A 21403-nucleotide genomic window follows, 5' to 3' on the forward strand; every position below is an offset into this window, starting at 1 on the left:
CGCGGCATGTGGGATCTTCCTGGACCAGGGCTCGAGCCTGTGTCCCCTGCATTGGCAGGCGGATTCTTAACCACTGCACCACCAGGGAAGCCCCTCATTGACTCTTAATGCTTCCCCCTGTTGAGGACAAACAGGAGGAAAAAAGAAAGGGCAGGGCTTCCTTGGTGGCGCAGTGGTTGAGAGTCCGACTGCCAGTGCAGGGGACACGGGTTCGTGCTCCGGTCCGGGAGGATCCCACATGCCACCGAGCGGCTGGGCCCGTGAGCCATGGCTGCTGAGCCTGTGCGTCCAGAGCCTGTGCTCCGCAGCGGTAGAGGCCGCAACAGTGAGAGATCCACGTACCGAAAAGAAAAGAAAAAAAAAAAAAAGGGCAGTAACAAGGTTCCAAATGAGCTGAGAAATGACCTTCTAAAAGGGCTCTCAATCTGGCCTCTGGTAGATGTCTGTCGGGGTTTCTGCCCAGCCTAGACCTTCCTCAGGAGAGAAGACGTTTAGGGCTTACAGTGGGCTGACTGGTGGCCCCAAAGATCTCAGGCTCTAATCCCTGGGACCTGAGAATGTTACCTTATAAGGTAAAGTTTTGCGGATATAAGGATTTTGAGTTGAGACTATCCTCGCCCTAAGTGCCATCTGTAAGTGTACTTATAAGTGAGAGACAGGAGGAGATTATATACAAAGAGGCGGAGGCAGTGACCACAGAGGCAGGACTAGAGTGCTGCACCTACAAGTCAAGGGATGCCAGCAGCTTCTGTGGTTAGAGTCTTTTGAACTCCTTGGCTTTTCAGCTCCTAGGCTGTAAGATTTGAATCAGCAAATGCCCCAAGGAGAAAAGCTGCACCAAATGTCAAGCTTGCGTCTGTGTTTCCCTTCTCTCCAGAACTTGGCCCACATGTCTTGGTGTCTCTCTAACATTCAGATGCCAGCAAACAGATGTTTTCTTACTTTATCCAGGTTTTCTAAAATTTCTTTAGACTTCACCTGATCTTATGTTATTATTGAACTACCATCTCAATTACCCCTAGGAAGAAAATTTACAATTTTTAGAGAAAATGGAACCCTGGTACAGTGTTGGTAGGAATGTAAACTGGCACAGCCACTGTGGAAAACAGTATGGAGGGTTCTCAGAAAACTAAAAATAGAACTACCATATGACCTCGAAACTCAACTCCTGGGTATAAATCCGAAAAAAACAAAAACACGTGTTATCAAAAACATGTATTTGAAAAGATATATGCACCCCAATGTTCAGAGCGTCATTATTTACAATTACCCAGATATGGAAGCAACCTAAGTGTCATCAAGGGATGAATGGATAGGGGCTTCCCTGGTGGCGCAGTGGTTGAGAGTCCGCCTGCCGATGCAGGGGACACGGGTTTGTGCCCCGGTCCAGGAAGATCCCACATGCCGCGGTGCGGCTGGGCCCGTGAGCCATGGCCATTGAGCCTGTGCATCTGGAGCCTGTGCTCTGCAATGGGGGAGGCCACAACAGTGAGAGGCCCGCGTACCGCAAAAAAAAAAAAAAATTTTAAAGAGATGAATGGATAAAGAAGATGTGGTACATATAACCAATGGAATACTACTCAGCCTTAAAAAAGAACGAAATGTTGCCATTTGCAGCAACATGGGTGGACTTGGAGGGCATTGTGGTAAGTGAAATAAGTCAAACAAAAACAAATACTATAGGATATCACCTATATATGGAATGTAAAAAATACAACAAACTACCAAATATACCAAAAAAGGAGGAGAGTCACAGATATAGAGAACAAACTAATGGTTGCCAGCACGGAGTGGGAGGAGGGGCAATACACGGTGGGGAGGTGAGAGATGTAAACTTCTAGGTGTACAATAGGCTCAAGGATGTATTGTACAACACAGGGAATATAGCCAATATTTTGTAATAACTATAAATGTAAAGTAACCTGTAAAAAGTATATAAAAAAATTTTTTTAAAGAAATCATAGTGAAAATTGGAAACAATTTAAATGTCCATCAACAGGAAAATGCACATATAAATTATTGTATTTCCCTAGATGGGAATCCTACATAGCGAGAAAAAAAAAAGAAAAGAAAAAAGGGATGCCAGCAGCCACCAGAGCTGGAAGAGGCAAGGGATGGACTCCTCCCTAGAGCATCCAAGGGAGTTTGGTCCTTCTGAAAAACCTTGATTGCAGCCCAGCTGATGCTGATTTGGGGCTTCCAGCCCCCAGACCCATGAGAGAATACGTTTGTTGTTTTAGGCCACTAAGCTTGTGGGAATTCATCACTGTGTTTAGCAAACCAACACGGGGCTCAATCTTCAACTCATTAGAGACCAGCCCCCCACTTTGATCTGAACACTTCTGGACTCTTCCTATACGGCAGGAGTGCTGTGGAAATTGCACAAAGGACCTTAGTTGTTTTGTATGTATGGAAACAATCAAGTAGAAAATTATTCACGTTGTTCAGAGAATAGCTCATGGATGTTTAGTACATAAAATATGGAGCATGGATGCACCTCCGTCTAAAAGGAAGGCAGGGAGAATGTTAGCTGGGAATGGTAGCAATAGGCTGGAGCCCTGAATAGTGCCTAGGAAGACAAGGAAGTTATCTGCAAGAGTAAATTAAAACCAAAGCAGGAGGTCACTTTCACCTCAAAATTCCCGAAGGCACACTCGTCCTGCTTGTTCACTGGTTCAGACTTCTCAGAGCTCTCTATGTTTTCACTACAGAAAAAGCTAAAAAGGTAAATACCAGAAGAAAGATACTGGCCCTTCCTTTCCTCTCCGCCGTGTTTTTGTTCTTAGACTAAATATAAGAAAGGCAGAGACAGGGGAGAAAAATCAAAAGCCACCCACCTCACCTGTTCTTGGGCCCTAACTGGCCCCAGGGCTATGAAAGAGCAAAGAAAATTCCCCCCAGCACTCCCCCCCCCCACCCAGAAGGAGGAATCTCAGCAGCCATATTGGTGCCATGTGACCTCCACCCTCTCAAGTCACAGCTGATAGGTATGTGTTCACCTGACCCAGGAGAACCAATCAGAAGCTGGGCTGGGCTAGGCTCATCTCTCCCAGGTCCTGGTTGGGCAATGTGGTATCAGGGATTAAGGGGCCACAGGTGAGTGAAGCAGGGGACGTGCCTCAGCACAGAGAGAAGCCGATTGCTGAAAGAGGCCGACATGAGGATGAGACCTCAGACATAGCTGTGTCCTGATGACTTTCTGGTCTTTGGTCCTGATGCCTTGGAAAGCCCAGCTGTACTTCTGCCCCTGGGTTCCACAAGAAATGCTGTGTCCTCCCAATAAATTCCCCTTTTAAGGTCGGATCCTAAATTTAGCCCATGTCCTTGAAGGCGTGCCCTGCCTTTGCATCATATCAGGCAGTGCTGGGCCCACAGTGGATACTCCACCTGGTCTCAATTTTGATTTTCACTTTTCTCAGACCAGTTACAGTTCTGAAAAGGGGAGCCACAAGCAGATGATTGAGATAAAAGATCGTGTTGGAGCACAACTGTGACCGCAGTGCAGAGCGCTGCCTGGTGTGTGTGTGCAGCTAAGTCAGCTGCATCCACCCACAGATAAGTATGGAGCTCCACAGATATGTGCCAGGGTACTGTTCTGGGTTCTGGGGACAAAGCATGAAGCCCCGCTCTCCACGGGAAGGGTCCTTGCTTGAACAGTGTTTCCCAAAGTGGGTCCCGTGGCCTTGGGTGACCATGACCATGGTCATTTTGGACTGGCTACTTGCACTGGATCTAATCAACTTGAAAGCCACCAGGGAGCCACGTGCCCAGAGGAAGCTGGTCTGCAAGAGGAGACTCATGAAGCAGAGGTTCACGGAGAAAACAGTCCTTCAGAGAAAGAGAGAGTTCTGGGCTCTCCTTAGCCTGGCCTCACTCACTGTCCTATAGGATGCCCCAGGCTACTTTCAATAAAGTCCTATCTTATGCTTAAACGAGTTGCAGTGGGTTTCTGTTGCTTGATGCCAAATGTTCTGAGACGGCTTGGCTCTGGATGAACACGTGTGAGATGGGAACTCTAAACTAAACCCACAACTGTGGAGCAAAACTGAAAATGGGACACAGCTTTATCCCTGGAAATGGATGGATCAATCAAACCACAGGCCATAAATGGGCAGTACACGAAGAGCCCCCTGAGGATTACTGGTCTCATTTGTTGCCTTAAGGGCCCTGGCCAGGCCCATTTAGCTCCTAGGACAAATTGTGCTGAGTATTTAAGTGTGGAGGTACAAAAGGACAGCCCCTGTTCTGTACGCAAGCACAGAGGGCGAGAGATGGGCTTTCAACTGGTGAGGACTTTGTTTTAATCCAAGCACTGTTGCTTCCTAGAAGGATGATCGTGAGCAAATAATTGGATCCCTCTGAGCCTTCCTCTCTACACCAGCAAAATGGAGTTTCCTAATTTTTTTTTTTTTTTTTTTTTGTGGTATGTGGGCCTTTCACTGTTGTGGTCTCTCCCGTTGTGGAGCACAGGCTCCAGATGCACAGGTCCAGCAGCCATGGCTCATGGGACCAGCCGCTCCGTGGCATGTGGGATCCTCCCGGACCGGGGCACGAACCCGCGTCCCCTGCATTGGCAGGCGGACTCCCAACCACTGCGCCACCAGGGAAGCCCTGGAGTTTCCTACTTTTGAGCACCTGAGGAATCCACAGCAAAGTGCCAAAGCTACACCTGACACAGAGTGGAGGCGGGGGTGCGGGAGGGAGCTGCCACATGGTGGCTGTGACTAGACCACAGTCTCCTGATGGAGAACTTGAAGATTCAAGCACTTCTCCAAGTGTGAGCCTCACACTCATTTCTGAAAACGTGTTTTGGGAAGATTCACCAGGCGCCACCAATAGTTTGCGAGGAATCTTCACATACAGCCATCTCAGGAAAACGGCAGCAGGGCCACGTAGGTAAGACCAGTTGAGGCAGCCCTGGGCTCAGCCTTGCACAAGGCTTGGTTCCTCAAGGCACGTGATGGCAACTCTCACGACGTCCGTTTTGTTTGTTTTCAGGCTAACGCCGAGTTGTCTGTGTACTCAGAACTAAGTGGCTGGTACTAGGAACCACGGCCCTCAGGATTTTAGCCACCCTCTTCCTGGTGAGTCCCCAAGCACATTTCCCAGGATTTTAATGGCAAAACGTCCCTGATGAGCTCCATTTGGGAATCTCCAAGTTAAACAGTCTATTCATTCAACACATTTTTATTGAGCACCTACTATGGGTCACATGCTAGGGATAATCTGCAAACAAATGGATCAAGTCCCTGCTGACACAGAGGGCACATCTTGGGTGGAGGGGGGACATAAAATAAACCAATAAATAAGAATAAGATGCAATGTCAGAAAATGAGAAGTGCTGTGAAGACAAATGAGGCAGGGTAAAGGACAGATGAGAAGGGATCACAGATCTGGGTGATCAGGAAAGTCTCGAGGGCAATCACATTGCAGAAAAGTGACGAGTGAGCCACATGGATACCTGGGTGCAGAGAATTCCAGAAAATGTCTCAAATGTTTGTGCACATTATGAATCTCCAAACAGATGCTGTATGACGTCACATTTCCCAAACCCATTTGGCCACAAAACTCTTTTTCCCCACAGAGCATCTTCCAGGGTCAGCTTTCACAGAACACCCTGCAGGGAATGGTGATGGAGCCAAATGTGATATTCTGCAGGGGGAGAAACGGGCCCAGAGCAGACAAGGATTGCCCATAGTCCTACAGCTCATTGATGAAGTCGTCCATCAGCTTTCTCGCTAGGTGGCATTCAGATCGCAGATCACCAGTAAGGGCAAGCCACTAAGATGGCCCAGCAGCGCCTGGCAGTGGTGGCGGTGGGCAGCGGGGTAGAACCAAGTTCATGGGTGCAGGATGAGCCAGGCACAGGCGCCTGGAACCTCCAGCTCAGACCCCCCTGTGTCCACTCCCCGACAGGGAAGCGTGTGCCTCTGATGGGAAGCCTGCACCCCCTCATGACAGCCTCATGGCAGAGGGGTGGATGCTTTCCAAAGTTCTTGCCACCTGTGTGGGTGGTGGTTCGCAAGGCACTGTCAGACCATTCAGAAGCACCTTTCATGCTGAGCCGACAGGAGAAAGCCATTCCCCGGTGTCTTTGTAGCAATGCAGCTGGCCTAGGAAGCGATGTCCCAGAGTGCCTGAAGATGGGATGGTACGTGACAGCGAGCCACAGCACATCAGGCTCAGATCCTCCAATAACTGAAGGAGAGTAGTGGTCAGGAAACCTGCTCTCCTTGGACATTGCGAAGCAAGCTGACCCAGAGAGGGAGGGAAAGATAGGGAAATACGAGCACACAATACACAGATGCAAATTTCTCCAGAAAAGCCACTAGAGAGAACATGTATACACCTTTAAAACGTAGCCCTGGCAACAGGAGTTTCCTTGGGACCAACCCGCCTGACTGCCATGTGTCTCATCAGACCCCTGGAACTCTGCACTTTCCAGGAAGGCAGTTAGGTGCATGACATGCTGATACAAGTCAACCAGCTCCCAGATGCAACATGTGACCAAACGTTCTCAGCTTGCAGTGACACTGTTAAGGATTCAAGCCAACGCCAGAACTGAATGTTCTCACCTCAGATCAGTGGTTCTCAACCAGGATTGGGTTTGCCCCCCAGTGGACATTTGGCAAAGTCACAGTGGCCGGAGGGGGAGCTGCTGCTGGCATCTAGGAGAGCAGGGATTCTGCTAAACACCCACCAATGCATAGGACAGTCCCCACAACAAAGAACTGTTCTACCCCACAGTCAATGGGGCCCAGTTTGAAAAACGCTGCCCTGATCAGAGGAAAATCCATTCTCTTGGGCAGTGAGGATTCCCAGCAGAGAGCCTGGACACCCGGTGTCAGTTCCATAAGAAAGAAGCAGGAAACAATCATCCTTGGAGACCAGTCTGAGTGTGGTACTTACCATTTTCCTTTAAAGAAACAGTCTTTTACAAAGACTGTTTTCCTATCCCTCCCCAGTCCAGAACTATAAATCAAATTCTCCATGGCATGATATAAACAGACTTCTCTTCCCTTTCTCCTTTTCTCTATCTCCAGTCCCAACTCTGTGCGTTAAAACCTGGCATTTAATTGTAATATAAAAACTGTGGGAAAGAAAAGAGTCAGTAGTAGTTAGAAACTCAAATTGATTTGGAGAAATTTTAGATTATTTAAAAGCATACTTGGAACTAATGGAGGGTGAATAACCACAACAAAACCAACTAGAATACAATTTGGGAAGCAAAAGTTATGGCAAAAAGCCTTCTGGGCTATAGGTCTTCCTTATCAGAAAAAAGAACCAATGTCAAACAATACAGCATGCATCTCAGAGATCACCTAGGCTCAATACTGTATAACATTGGAGAGGTGCATGGGAACTTTAAATGCAAGAAAATGTCCTTAGTGTTTATCATCAAGATGACTTATTTCAGAAAGCATCCTTGATGATATGTCCAGTCAAGAAAAATCATCAGCATCTACTTGAACAAAACACAAAAGAGAGAAAAATCATATAATAATGGGATAGCAAGCTTTTTCCTTCACTTTTTGGGTAAAACTTGACAAGCTGTGAATATATGTGTTGGTAAGAGAAATTGTGTGAATACTTGATATAAACAAGTGAATAAATGTACCTGCCTGGGCTTCCCTGGTGGCGCAGCGGTTAAGAATCCGCCTGCCAATGCAGGGGGCATGGGTTCGAGCCCTGGTCTGGGAAGATCTCACATGCCGCGGAGCAACTAAGCCCATGTGCGACAACTACCGAGCCTGTGCTCTAGAGTGCGTGAGGCACAACTACTGAGCCCGCGTGCCACAACTACTGAAGCCCATGTGCCTAGAGCCCGTGCTTCACAACAAGAGAAGCCACTGCAATGAGAAGCCCACGCACCGCAACGAAGAGTAGTCCCCGCTCGCCGCAACTAGAGAAAGCCAGTGCGCAGCAAAAAAGACCCAACGCAGCCAAAAATAAAAATAAATGTACCTGCCTTATCTAAATGCTGCCTCTTTCAAAGCTGAATAACAACCACAAAAAAGATAAAAGCTGCATTTTTTTTTGTTTCTGACAAATTAGTTGTCTGTTTTAAAAATCAGATTCAAAGTATGAGCCCACAAATTGACTTTTTGATTAGGAAAGGACACACCATTCTAGCAGTTGCCAATGATAAATTCATTTTAGCACCAAGTGGGTTCTTTTAAATCAGCACAAAAGCATGAGAGAGAAAGATTCAGGAATACACATCTCACAGGAGATGCTGTGAGCAGAAGAGAGCAATAATTTGAAAGGTAATGCTAAGTTTATTGAAAATATCCACTCAATCAATTAAAATGGCAAAGTGGAATTGGGACCAAAAATATCTAACTGCTATTTACGATAAAAGGTGATTTTGATGTTTATTTCCCGAGTCTGAAAAAAAAAAATTTAAGACCTAAGATTTTTCCATTGACCTGAAAGCAGTAAAAATTGTCCATTGACCTTCCCTCAGGCCAATAATAGAAAGGTCTCAAGGGGTAGAATAGGAGCCAGAAATAAGATTGAAGGGGAAACAGTAAGGAGATACACATCAAATGACTAAATTCTATGGGTAGGTTAAAAACAGACGATCTCATTGTCCTACGTCATGTATAGCTGAATTCTCAGATGTGTACATTTTTATATGTACTTCCTTTCACTGAAACATATAAGTAAGAGGAATATGATTTTATCTCTATGGATTTCTTCGAGTCAGGGTTTCTCAGCTTTGGCACTAATGATATTTGGTGCCGGAGAGCATTTATGTGAGGGGGGCCGTCCTGTGCACTGTAGGATGTTTAGCAGCATCCCTGGCCTCTACCTACTGGATACCAGTAGCTCCTCCCTTGTGTGACAATCAAACATGTCTCTAGACATTGTCAGAAGTCCCCTGGGAGGCAAAATATCCCTAACTGAGAGGTACAGCTTTAAGTCTACTGGGGGAAAATGCAGTATGGAGAAGTAGACTAAAAACAGTATCAGCAGGGTGCCAATTTTCATGTTTCTGAAAGGAAGGTGTTGGTAACTGCATTCAGTCACAGGACTGGAAGAATCCAATGACTAAACCATAATGTTCTATGTAATGAAAATGCTACAAAAGGGAGAGTTTTGAACAGGAATGGTGCTAGAGCTCATTTTGTCCAACTTCCTTGTACAGCGAAGGAAAACTGAGAGGCAGAGTTGTTTGTCTAAAGACCACACCAATGCAATACAAACATAGGTGGTTACAAGTAAATCCTGCGTAGTTTCCACCTGGAAAAACAAAAACACGGGAGCCAACCTGCATGAACCACTGAGGTGGCATAGTACGAGCCTCAAACCACATAATGAGTTCAGTGGATTAAAACACATCTACACTGTTTAAATCAAAGACTCCTAATGATATTTTTTAAAACTCACTGGTCACTTTGGCAGTTGCTTCTTTGAATACTGACACATAGGAGGAAGGAACCAATCTCTTATTCTGCCTTCCCTGAACCAACTGTATTTTATGATAAACAAATAAACAAATGGTTGATTAAGGATTCTAGCTAATAATTACCAAAGGAATAACAATCAGAAAAAAATCACAACTCTGTGACCGCACAAGAAATACGGATCCAGGGAATGATCCTCAAAGGATGCTAAAACTATTCGGTAAAAAGTTGCTGGATGAGCTCCAGTGCCCACTTACAAATGAATGGATAAAACAAGGTATATACACACAAGGAAATATTATTCAGCCTTAAAAAGGAAGGAAATTCTGACACATGCTACAACATGGATGAACCTTGAGGATATTATGCTAAGTGAAAGAAGCCGGTCACTAAAAAGACAAATACCGTATGATTCCACTTAAATGAGGTCCCTAGCGTAGCCAGATTCATAGAAGTAGAAAATAGATGGGTGGTTGCCAGGGGCTGGGGTAAGGGGAAAATGGAGAGTAGTTGTTTAAGGGGCACACAGTTTCGGTTTTACATGATGAAAAGTTTTTGGAGGTTGGTTAAGCAACAATGTGAATATCCTTAACGTTAGTGAACTGTATATTTTTAAATGGTTCAGATGGTAAATGTTATGTTATGTATATTTTAGCATAATGAAAAATTAAAAATGTGAATTATTGGGGGAAAAAAAGCCGTTGGGGACTTTGTAATGGATGGCTCAGTCTGTTAGCATTGGACCTACCATTCAATCTCAATATCGTGAAAAACAGGATGACCAGACATTATGTGCTCACTGTGTGATGCAGGATGGATCACACAGTACCGCCTATGAAGGCGTCTGGACAACAAAAAGACTTTGATCTCCTCAGTCCTCTAGATCTAACTATTAGTTTACAGGAAACATGGGGAAAAGAGGAACAACTTAACTGAAACCAAGAGGAAGTGATCAGCCAAATCCAGGATGTGAATATTCTACAGGACACAAGACCCAGTTTCTCCAACAAATCAGTGGCTGGGGGATAAAAAAGGTCAGGGCCGGGAGTTGCTGTTACAGAATTAAAGACCTGTCAGAGACATAACAACAAAGTGTAATGTGTGGACATTGTCTGGATCCTGATTCTAACAAACCAACAGTCAAAAAGATATTTCTGAGAGAATCAAGGAAATGTGAGCATGGACTGAATATTAGATGATATTCAGGAATGATTATAAGTATTTTTAGCTGTGATAATGTCCAGGCGGGGATAATGTAAAGGAAAAAAAAGTCCTTTCAGCTAGGATGTCTTTATGGGTGAAATGACACAATTTGCTTTAAATTAACCTAGAAAAAAACTCAAAAAGGAAGAAAAAAGAATGAGAGAACACTGGGAAAATGTTGAAGCTGGATGATGAATACATGGAGTTAATCGCAGGCTTCTCTAGTTTTGTGTGTGTTTCCAAAATCCCATAATAAAAAACAATTTTTATGTAGGCAATCTCAAAGGAACATACAGACACACAACACAAACAGAGTGAGCTACAACCAAAGCGTAAGCAAATGAGGAAGCCATTTGCGTTTAATAAGTGCAGGAAATGGGAGATTAAGCCTTGGGCCTTGCAAAGTGAGCTAACCAAGTCTAAGATGCCTGTATTAAGCTGGCACGCTCAAAGATGCTCCACACCCTGGCAAGGGGAGGGCTTAAAAATTTTTTTTTCTGGTCTTTCAGAAAGGGGAGTCTATGAAAACCTGTAGTTTTCAATGTGGCTCTGGAGGGGAAAACTAATAATGGCCACAATACTGATGATGATGATGATCACCCTGAAGGTTTGTAACCACGTGGGTCTGGGGCTCAAGTTTACATTCCATGTATTCAGTGGAAAAACTCCAAGTTGAGGAAATAAATGTCAGTGTTCAGAGGTTATTTGCATCCCAGGCATCCAGCTGAAACAAACAAAAAAGACTTCCGAGAGAAAAGCAGCCAGGAATCAGACCCCTCAGGATTCCCACAGATTAAGTTCAATCAAGAATGAGATCACAGTCAAATTACTAAACATCCAAGCAATAAGTCAGTATGAGCCAGAGTAAACAGACACATCAAACAAGATATTGAGACACCCCCCAACCACTCCCACCCAAAGACTTCAGATGTTGGAATTATCAGATAACAGATTCGAAAATCACTATGTATTCAATATTTTTTTTAAAGAAGGCTTTTAAAATGAGCAAGGAATGAGACTATCAAAATGGCCAGGCATTTGTCCTCAGGAGTTTGTGGGAGCACAGGAGAGCTATTTGACCCCTGTACATTTGGCTCTTCCATTCTGGTGGGAAAAACAGATTTCTTTACAGAATCAAATTATGCTGGCAATAAAAATTCAAGTGCTTCCAGGAGCCAGAGAGGAAATATGAGCAGTGCATTGGGCAGGCAGAACATAGGCTGTATCTAAAGAGGGAGCCTCTACTCAGCCCCAGCAGATTGTTGATCTATAGACAAGAAGAGAGTCCAGGTATTGCCAGATATTCCCATTTTCCCAAAAAAAGGCATAAATCCAGATGTCAATGATCTGTACATGTTGGCTACTGTGGTAGACATCTGGTTTTTGTCACCTAATAACAATTCACCTCTCTTCTAAAATATTATGGCGTTATGATGCCCCTTTGGGGACAACACCTTTCTCCTAGTCTCAGTCCAGTTTCTCAGAGACGCTGTTGATTCCACCTCTGGCTGCAGGGATGGGCATGTGGGTCAAGTTCAGCCAATCAGAGCAGTCTCCTGGGCCACAATAATTGGCTCAGCAATGGGCTTGTGACCCACCCAGAGAAAATGAGAAGCAGTGAGGCCATTGGGGGAAGCTTAGGAAAAAGACTCCTGTCCTTCCCTATGGAATTCAAAGCTGAGAAGATGTAAGGGCTGGAGCTTCGGCCGCCTTTTTGTGACCATTATACAGAGATTCTGTCTAAGGTTGGATCCACATGGTTCAAAGAATCCCTGAGAGCTGGAGAGAGGCCAAGGCCTCATGAAATCATCTGAGCCTGAACCCAGAGGTTCCCTCTAGACTTTTCATTTTTGGTAACCACTGAATTTGCATTCATGCTGAAGACAATTTGAGTTTTCTGTCACTCCACAGAAAGAGGCCTCTCCCTTCAGCAACTAATTAAAAGTCTTTTAACACGCTGAGAAAGCCAGACAAACATATCTGAGGGCTGACCATGGACCTTCAGTCTGCGGTCTCAGCACATGACCACCCCTCTCCTTCTGTACTCCTGTCCCTAGCTTCTCTGATGACTCGTCTTCTAGCCTCCATTCCCACTGCTCCTTCCTTGGACCAACCTCTTCTCTCCCTGCTCTGCCTCTGGAAATCCTACTCTTCCTTTAGAACTCAAGTCAAATGGGTCCTTTTTTCTTAGCGCTTTTCCTGAGAACCCCACCCTAAGCCCTACCCGAGGCAGAAGAAGATACCTCTCCCTCCATCCCCAGGCCCCTCTGACCGCCCCGATGAACACTCAGCCCTTCTGCTGAGGATCCTAATTACCCAGCCACGTTCCTGTCTCGCCTGCTTCTTGACCGTGATCCAAATTCAGACCCAGATTAGAAGGGATGATATTTGAGGCTTAAGTTTCAAAAAACAATCAGTTCTTAGGAGAAGTCAGAAAACATGGTGAAAGATGAGGATTTGGGTAAGGGATTCGAAGGAAAAGAACAGTTGTTCTGCCGAAAAGAGAGGGTGTATGTGGAGTGCAGTGAGGAAGGAGGAAACACTGGACATATTTAGACCAAACGAAATGATTCAGAGGAAACCTGAGAAGAAATGTCTAGAGAGGCATGAGGTCGATCTGACTGGAAAGGAATACAAAAAATGTGTGACGGGAATGACCCAAAACAACAACGACAAAATGCCGAAAATAGGTGCACTGTTCACGTGAGAAAAGAATGCAGACAGCAGCAAGACGCTGAGCAACCTCCAGAAAACAAGAGAGAAGGTAACAAAGGATGAGGTCATCTCAAACCAGATAAACTGGGAGGCTTTCTATTGATTGAAAGTGTTTTTTCAAAAGCTAGGGCTCATGTTGGCTTGCCGCTGATGGAAACTCAGGGCACCGAGGCCTTGTGGAATTTTCTGTTCAACAGACAAACACAGGGAGGGTCCCAGGAGGCCAGGCAGTGGCTAGATGTACCAAAAGAACTACCATGGGTCAAAGGACAAAACAAGCAAGGTGTCCGTTTATGAGCCACACCAGGCAAGCACTGTCTCCCTTTTTACTTCTAAGGACCATGGGACCTCGTCCACAGTTCCCATGCCACCTACCCTGGGACCAGTTCTTTCTTCATGTGATAAAATACCTAAGCCGGACAGTAGCCAATCACAGCGGCCTTTAACCTTTGTTGGGGACATAGCTGGTTGAGGCTCTGAGCCCTCTTCCCAGAAAAATGCACACAGCCTCAGACACAACAAAGTTTCCTTCCCGTTTAAGCAGCTTATACCCGCCCTGGGGCCCATCTCTTGAACAATATTTCCTAAACTCATTCACTTAATCAAAAAAACATTTATTGAGTGCCAGCTACCTGGTACCTGCCAGGTACTGCTGCCGGGTACTGCTCTGGGCACCAAGGATACAGGGATCCTCGCCTCATGGAGTGGACCTTCCAGTTTGTATCTGAGCCCTCAAATGATCAGAATGTCTGGCGAAGCGGCCCGGGAATTCAGTGATTCTGACATGGGGCCAGAATTAGGACCTGTCGTCCCAAAGAGCCCCAGCTCAAACACCCCTTCTGTAAGGAGAGGGGAGGAGTGTATTGAAAGCATGTGCTCTAACTGGGAAGCTTATAGCCTGCTGAGGGAGTGTAGAGGGTACCTGCACTTTGGAAAAATGTTTGGCAGAATCTCATAAAGCCGGACGTATGTGTGACCCAGAAATTCTACTCCTAGATATATACCCAAGAGATATGTGCACATGTGCAGACCAAAAGGCATACACAACGGCCCCCAATTATCCCTGGTGTTCACACCTCTGTGTCCCCTCCCCTTGAGAGTAGGCAGGACTGTACCTTATTTCTAATCCGTAGATGCTGCAAAGGTGATGGGCATGTCATTTCTGTGATTATGTTACAGAAGATTGTAACTTCCATCTTGCCTGGAGACTCTCTCTATGGACTCTCACTGGCTTTGATGAAGCAAGCCACATTATGGAGAGGCCCACATGGCAAGAAACAGTGCAGGATCTCTGGCTAACAGCCAGCAAGGAGGTGAGGCCCTCAGACTAACTAACAACCCTCAGGGAACTGTATCCTGCCAACCACCCCATGAACTGGAAAGAGGATCCTTCCCAGCTGAGCCTCAGATGAGACCGCAGCCCTGGCCACCTCCCTCACTGCAGCCTGGGAGAGACCCTGAGCAGAGAACCCAGCTAAGCAGCACCCCGATTCCTGACCCACAGAAACTGTGACATAAGGTGTGTTTTTTGGATCCGTTAAGTTTGCCATCATTTGTTCTGCAGGAATAGATAACAGAGTGTAATGCAATGCAGCAGTGAGAATGAATGAACCACAGCTACATCAGACAACGTGGTCGAACCTCACATACTTGAGTGAAAGAAACCAGGCAGCAAATGGAATCTGTAAGATTCCATTTCCATGAAGTTCAAAACCAAGCAGAACTAATCTATGATTGGAAGTCAGACAAGCGGGAGGGGGTAACCAGAATGAGCACAGGGAGTCTTCTCGGAGGGGCGGGGGTGGGTGGTGATGTTCTGCTTCTAGTTCTGGGTTCTGGTTAGGGTGGGTGCATACACTTTGTGATAATTCTTCAAGTGTACGCTTATCAGTTGTGCTCTTTTCGAGATGTAGATTATGTTTTGAAAACAAAACTTTACAAAAAAGAAAATATGCTGGAGTCCAACAGCTAGGGTTCGAATCTTGGACCTATCACTTACAAGATTTGTAACTGGGAAAGTTACTTGACTTTTCTGAGCCCGCTTCTGTGAAATGGGTTGGGCCAAGAATTAAATAAAACAGTGCATGGCATAGCGGCTGGTACCTAACAAGCCTCAGTAAATATTAGCTAGTTCGGTTCACCTCATTCATAGTGGTTCATTGTTAATCCCAAAACAAAAAGTAGTGGAGGTTGATTTGCCTGGATGCCTGGAAGTCGAATATATGGAGTTGTCTTGCACGTGCCACGCCACAGAGACCAGCTGGATTCTCAGAATCCCTCCAGCAGCGATCAGGGGAGCTCAGCCTGCCTCTGACACCCACACCCAGAAAGGTCCCTGGGCAACAAGCAAGATGATATGCGAGTGTTCAGAGGTCAACTTTGCTCTGGGTTGGGACTGAGACGATGCAAATCAAAGCTCTCCCCAGGATGGCTGTGATCGGGTTGAGATGGTGCTGTCCTCCCACATCATCAAGAAAACAAAAAAAACAAGCAAACAGACAGACAGCAACGCGGACATTCACAGAAGGAGTCTGTGGTATCGGGCACAGTTTACTACTTCACACATATTAACCCATTTGGTCTTTACAGTCAATGCTGTTATTACCTCCATTTTACAGGTGAGAGAAGTGAGGTACAGACAGAATAAAACAAACAAACAAACGAAACCAGGCCAATCAGAGGTGGGATCAGCACCCTTCATCTGCAGCTTTCAAACAGAACATACAGACTGACCTCCCTGGCAAAGCTTTTTTTCTGTTTTTTTGTTTGTTTGTTTGTTTTTAGAGAGAGTGGTTTTTTGGTTTTGTTTTAATTTTTTTAATTAATTAATTAATTTATTTTTGGCTGTGTTGGGTCTTCGTTTCTGTGCGAGGGCTTTCTCCAGGTGTGGCAAGCGGCGGTCACTCTTCATCGCGGTGCACAGGCCTCTCACTATCACGGCCTCTCTTGTTGCAGAGCACAAGCTCCAGACGCGCAGGCTCAGTAGCTGTGGTTCACAGGCCTAGTTGCTCCGCGGCATGTGGGATCCTCCCAGACAAGGGCTCAAACCCACGTCCCCTGCATTGGCAGGCAGATTCTCAACCACTGTGCCACCAGGGAAGCCCCCTGGCAGAGCTCTGATTTGCAAGAGATGAACATCCCAACCAGCCTTGTCTCTATCTGAGAAAACACCTGGGTGACTTCTCATTTTCTGACAGGGGAAGGGGGTGAGCACGGCCGCAGAAGGCCTCAGTGACCAGCTGTGATTTTGTGGTTTGAATTTATTTTTGTGAACCTGTGTGTGTGTGTGTGTATAAAAACCTGCATTTCCTTAGCCCATAGCGTCAGGTATGAATGGACTGTGGAGCCTCCAGTGGCCCTTTGCTCTCCCATCTGTCACCTACTCAAGAGCTTAGCTACTTCCTGATCCTCGAGCGCTCTCTCTCTCTCTTTTACTCTCCCTTTCTCCTTTTCCAGCTCTTTCCCTGGCTCTCTCTTACCCCTTAAAGGCTGGGCAAGCTCCCTACCTCTTCCAGGCGGGAGGCCAGCATTCATTTCTTGTTGGAATGCAGGGGACAACAAGCAGATCTGGGGAGGGGGCACAGTGGATGGGCTCTCCCAGTCAAGGACAGCCCAGGGAAGGTAACTGCGGCCCAATGAGATTTTATGGGGCAGAGGTCCTGCAGGAAAGAAGCCCAGTGGGTGGCAGGAGAGGTCCCTGGCAAGCCCCAGCTACCCCCTCCTGGCCTCAGCTCCCTCCCTCTCTTGCTGCAGGCACTGCCCAAACTTCAGGACAGCCAGATGCCCAGATTGTTCAGGGCTGAGGGAAAGCCGGTGGTGAGCATGGGTGTCTCGTGGCTGTGACACCTGTCACCTGTGGTCCCCGGGGAAAATACCTTCCCATCACAGTCATCTAGATTGAAATCCTTTTCTGGCTGTGTCACCTTGGTCACATACCTCCATGTCTCTTGAGCCCTATTTTCCTGTTCAAGTGGGAGTGATGTGATAGAAATAATACCCATCACGACATTTTTGAGCACTTCTCTGCAGAGCTCCCTGTTCCAGGTGTTTCACACACACCTACTGCCCCAGGTTATGGTGAGGATTAAATGAGATGATCCACAGGAAAGACTGTGACAGTGCCCTGAGGGTGGAAAGCCCAGAGTTAACATTACTCGCTCCAGTATTATGAGGACAGCTGGGAATGACAAAGCTGGGACTTGGACCCAGGCCTTTCAGACACCAGCATCCTGATGTTGATGGAGATACAGTACAGCCTTGGTAGCCACCAAGAGCTCAATAAGATTCATTGATTACAGGCATCACCAAGGAGCCCATATAAGCTAGAAATCTCTTTTTTTTTTGGCCATGCCTTGTGGCTTGTGGGATCTTAATTTCCCCACTAGGGATTGAACCCGGGCCACGGCAGTGAAAGCACCAAGTCCTAACCAGTGGACCACCAGGGAATTCCCCAGGTGCAGTATTTTGAACACCCCATCATCGCAAAGTACAACTCTCACTCAGCCCAGGACATGCTATGATAAAGCCATGAGTTATTGGGGTATTTTAGTTTCTGTTTTTGAAATTTAAGTGGATGACATGGAACTGGGTTTTAAGACTTTCACACACCCTTTGAGATGACTGTGGCATCCTGTGGGGAGCGGCAGGATCCAATCAAGATTTGGCAATTTCTGCTCCAGTGAGCCTGAATGTCAGCTTTGTTCTCCGTTTAGTATTTCCTCATCGAGAGATGGACTAATGGCAACATATGCTCTCCCAAGCCTATCAGGGGGCCAAGGGCGGCACCGGCTCCAGGCTGGCCTGCATGGGCTCCGTAGGGTCTGGCTGGCAATGAGCAGGGTTGCGTTCTGTGCTCATGTTGATGACATTGAAGACAAGCATGGAGATGGGGGTGGGGCTGGGGAGGGCCAAGGCTACAGAAGCCTAGGTCCTGGGGTAAGGACAGTTCAGCTCAGCAGCTCAAGATTAGGAGGCAAGGCTGTGGGCGGGTGGCAAGGGTTGCCCCTGTTCATTCACTCATTCATTCATTCAGGCACTGTTCTATGTACTGGTGATACAGCAGTGAACAAAAGAGAAAAAAAATCCCTGCCCTCATGGAGCTTAAGTTGGGGGGCAGGGGGGAGTTGGGAGTGGGGAGACTGACAACAAATAAGAGAAGGAAACTAAATAAATAGCATGTTAGAGGAGTGGTAAGATGAAGGGAAGAGCAATAGAGTGAGGTGTTTGTTTTGTTATTCATGTTTTTGGGGGGGTGTTTTTTGTTTTGTTTTGTTTTTTTGGGTGGCATCATGGGGCTTGCAGGATCGACCAGGGATCGAACCGGGCAGTGAAAGCACCGAGTCCTAAACACTGGACCGCCAGGGAATTCCAAGACCATTTTAAATAGGGCGATATTTGAGTAAAAATCTGAAGGAGCTGAAGGAGATCCCTGGGGGAAGTGCCTGGTAGGGAGAAGAAACAGTAACTGCAAAGGCCCTGAGGCAGAAATGTGCCTGGAGAGTTGAGCCTGACCCTCTCTGTTCCTCTGAAGTTACCACTCAGGGCCCCGGCCTCTGTGGTCACTCCTCATACATTCCTAAGGTCTTTCTGGTCGAATGGAACTAACCCAGGCAGAACCTTCCAGGCTGACTGAGGGCCTGGAAGAGATTTCTAGGGACAAGTGCTGGGAGGGCTCTGCGATTCAACTGCAGGGTTGAATAAGTCCTGAGGTTTTGCCAAGCTTTTAACAAATGCACAAGGAATTTGCAAGAATGCAACAAATTCATTCCTGGACCATGCGCCAGAGCTGCCTAATCAGAATCTCTGAGGTCTGTGCCAGGGAATGTGCATTTCTAAGAGCCTCTAGGCATGTGGGAGCATCTTTACCATATATTCCATCCCATATCGATTTCCATGATTTTTCTCTCTTATATCTTCTTCTAATTGACTAGAGTGGAGTCTGCCATCTTTCATCTTTCTCAGATGAATATTTTGAGTTTGTCTTGGGGCACCTTGTCCGTCATTTCCTGCCAGGGAAATGAGGCATTCTGTAGGTAGTCAGCAGGGCTGTTCTGCTCCCAGACAGAAGGGGCTGATCTGAAAAAGGTGACATGGGGTGAGGGGAGATAGTTGGCATTTGCATGTCTTCTCCACACGCTCCATCCCCCCAGCCCCGTGCCCATGGGGAGTGCGGGGGCGTTTCTTAAGGATCTCATCCAGGTCAACACTGGGGCCACCGTCTGACCTTATAGGGACTCAGGTGATGTTTGTAGAAGTAAAGAACACATGAATGAATAAACGCGAGTTTTGACAGGGAAGGACAGGAACAGGAAGGCTGTGGGCTTGTAAATACCCTTTCCCTAGCACGTGGGAGAATCTTCCATTCTTTCAGAAGTGTTCCTTCCACCCCACCCATCTCCCATCTCCACCCCCACCCCCAGAAGTGATGGTCCCCCCAGCTTACTCTGTTTTCTCCTCCACAACAGAGAGAACTAGAGATTCGGGTGGGACGGGGGATACTAACCTCCAAGCTTCTCGTGGCTCAGCTCCATTACCCTCCCACGCCTGACCACCCCCTCCTCAACGCACCGAGCCTAGAGCTAAGGTCAGTAGGAAGGATTCTTGAGTCTGCTGCTTCCCCGCTGTAAGACTTGGAGCTACTTCTGTGAACACGGAGCCTGTTTCCCCATCCTGGAAACGGGGCTGGGGACCTCTAGCGGGCAGGTCGGGGAGGGCTCGCAGCGCTGCAGCGGGCTGTAATTGGCCGGGTGCTGCCAGCGCACCTCCCCCTCATCCTCGGGAGTCGCGCACGCCACGCCCCTCCTCAGCTCCGCCGTCATAATGGCGTTGCCGTGGCGACGTTTGTAAAAAGGCCGGGCGGGCGCGCGGGCTGCGGGCCGCTGGCTGGAGAGTCCGCGGGAGGGCGGCAGAGCGGAGGTCAGGGCTCTCGGCGGAGGACGAGGCGTGGGCTTCTTCCTCTGGCCAGGTGAGAGCGGCGCGCGAGGAGGCGGCGGGCGGAAACCTGGGCCAGAGGAGGCCAGCCCTGCGAGGTCAAGGGCGTTGGGGTAGGCAGGGGACCCGGCGCCAGCCGAGTCCGAACTCTCTGATCCAGGCTCGGGTCGCCAGGAGCACCCCAGAAAAGGTGCCCCAACACCAGCCATTCCTTCCTAAGTGCAGCCCCTACCTCGCCCCCCAAGGGAGGCGGCACGGGAGCTTTAAGCCTCTCCTGGGCACCAGCTCTTGGATGTCCTGTGGGTATAGCTGGGATTAAGAGAGGAACCCCTGTTTCCCCTGATTTATGGACAACACCCACCCAATGGTCAGAGACACACACACACACACACCCGCCCCTTACCTGGACTCCCCTTCTTTAAGGAACTTTGAGGCCACTGTAAACTTCAAAAGAAAGTTTGCTCCTATAGCCCAATTCTGAGCCATCCAAAGTGGTCGGGGGAACGCAGATGACTGAAGCCCTTTTGCTCTTTCCTGTGGCTGGTGCTCCATGGCGCTGAGTAAGAAGGAATTCACAGAGCTCCACACATTCAAATTACTTTGACAGTGTTTTCACGCAAGGAAGTGATGCACAGGGCAAAATGAAGGTGGAGAAATATTGTCCAATCCAAAAGCTAAAGAGATAGAATTTAGGTTTTCCAAGGAGTCATCTAAGCTAGATACTGACAGGAAAAATGAAAGGTAGTTACTATCAAAGCTTCCTATCCAGCTGGCTGTACTGACTTGCTTTGAGGTGTCCTTTGTATTTTCATTCACTCAGCAAGTGTTTCCCAAGCACCTACTATGTGTCAGGTTCTGCCCCGCCGCCGCCCCCTACCCTGGAGAAGGGGTAATGCACAGAACTGGCAGGTACTGCAAAGGGTCTGACATTTGACCCTGTTTGAAAGTTAGTAAGTTAGCCTGCCCAGCTTATAGTTCCTGGCAGAAGACAAGAGACTCCTGGGCCAGAAACAAAGAACTTGATTACTCACAGCACAGCTGACATAACAGGCAGCAGAGCTGCATATGCACATTGGTTCCTGTTGCCCTGAAAGTCCCTCGGGGTGGTGCAGAGCAGCCAGTGTGGATGCTGTGCGCACAGTGGG

The 21403-nt window shown here is 47.3% G+C and overlaps 1 protein-coding gene across 1 annotated transcript in view; it reads left to right on the forward strand.

Moving 5' to 3' along the window:
• The first annotated feature begins 20234 nt into the window (after positions 1 to 20234).
• Positions 20235 to 21403, forward strand: part of LOC309799070 (forkhead-associated domain-containing protein 1-like) — a 161761-nt gene continuing 160592 nt past the window's right edge. Inside the window, exon 1 of the mRNA XM_082612098.1 lies at positions 20235 to 20292. The gene's annotated coding sequence lies outside the window, so the exon portion shown is untranslated. The remainder of the gene's footprint in view (positions 20293 to 21403) is intronic.

The sequence above is a fragment of the Mesoplodon mirus genome (assembly GCF_964341445.2).
Source record: "Mesoplodon mirus genome assembly, chromosome: 3".
Lineage (NCBI taxonomy): Eukaryota > Metazoa > Chordata > Mammalia > Artiodactyla > Ziphiidae > Mesoplodon > Mesoplodon mirus.